This window comes from Aplysia californica, unplaced genomic scaffold, assembly GCF_000002075.1.
Source record: "Aplysia californica isolate F4 #8 unplaced genomic scaffold, AplCal3.0 scaffold00465, whole genome shotgun sequence".
Classification (NCBI taxonomy): domain Eukaryota; kingdom Metazoa; phylum Mollusca; class Gastropoda; order Aplysiida; family Aplysiidae; genus Aplysia; species Aplysia californica.
This window is the reverse complement of record NW_004797735.1, coordinates 251,999-253,308: the sequence shown is the minus strand read 5'-3', so window position 1 is coordinate 253,308 and position 1,310 is coordinate 251,999.

The window sequence follows — 1,310 nt, the reverse complement described above, 5'->3', positions numbered from 1 at the left end:
GTTCAAGAGAGACAACAGGCAAACAAACATGTAGGTAACAGACAAAAGGTAACGCTTGTCTAAGCATTGTGAAATACAATACCTCTTATCAACACATGAGCGTTACTCCCGACTGAAGTAAAAATGTGGATCTATGCATTTATGAAACCCACAGGGAAGCAACTGAATAATTTTATTATTTTTTATGCTCGCACGAGGCACATAACTTATTTGGATGCCACACCCACTAACAGGTAGGGTTACACGTGATCTGTTACTTCTCTCGCTGTAACTATACACGCTTTCTGCATGAAAAAACCGGACCTGCTGGATATTATTATAAAGAGTGTGTAGTAGGTAAACATGCAAATGTAATACTACTACCACTAGAAGTGATCCTGACAGAAAATAAATGTATCCCCAGTGTTCTACTTTTGACCAATGTTACAACTTCAATAGACACAACACCCCCCCCCCCTTTTCCCTATTTGGAGGTTATAACAAACAAAATGTTTTTGGTTTCGTTATTAGTTTTCTTGTGAGTTGCAAGCAACATATCGTTTTGTTTTTATTTTGCTTTTGTTTTTAAGTACGCTTCTTTCAGCACGATATACCCCATAGCACTCCACACTCCACGAATCTTACACAGTGTAAAGTGTGTTTGTTTGTTTTTATTTTTGTTTGTTTGGTTTGTTTGCTTGTGTTCTGACTTGCATGCTGTGTGCCCTGGCCTCAGAATGAGTTATCCTCGTTTAAAGAGGGGTTTGCTCATATTATTATTCTGACCTCCCAAAGACTCCATCATGCACTCTATGAGTAGACAAAAATGAAATATCCAGTTCTTTAAAAGAAGCGTGCTTTGTATATTTGTTTTTAAAGATACCTATAAACTTTCCTTAAAACGTATTTGCACAGAGTTCCCTCATAATAACATGGTTCACGTTTCGTGGATTCAGTACATCGCGGATTTTTCAAGCGAAAAATTATAAGAAGTAATATTATGTCATTAGTTTCAGGCCTCTCTTATGAGTGTTTACTGTTGTTGTATTCATCTCTTCATGATTGAACCCAGCCCCTAAATGTATATGTATATACTTTTGTTTGAATCATTGACAAATATATGAATAAACGCCTTTTGTATTTCAAATGACGTTGATCCATAACTCCCCAAGCGTAGAAAGTGTTTGCAAGAGCGTTGATGGAAGATATTTTTGGGAGTATGGGAAGCGTTTAAAATATAAAAGCGAAAAATACATTATAGATACATTTTCACTTTCTTTCTAATCACATACATCTCTTGCTCTTTCTCTCTCTCTCTCTCTCTCTCTCTC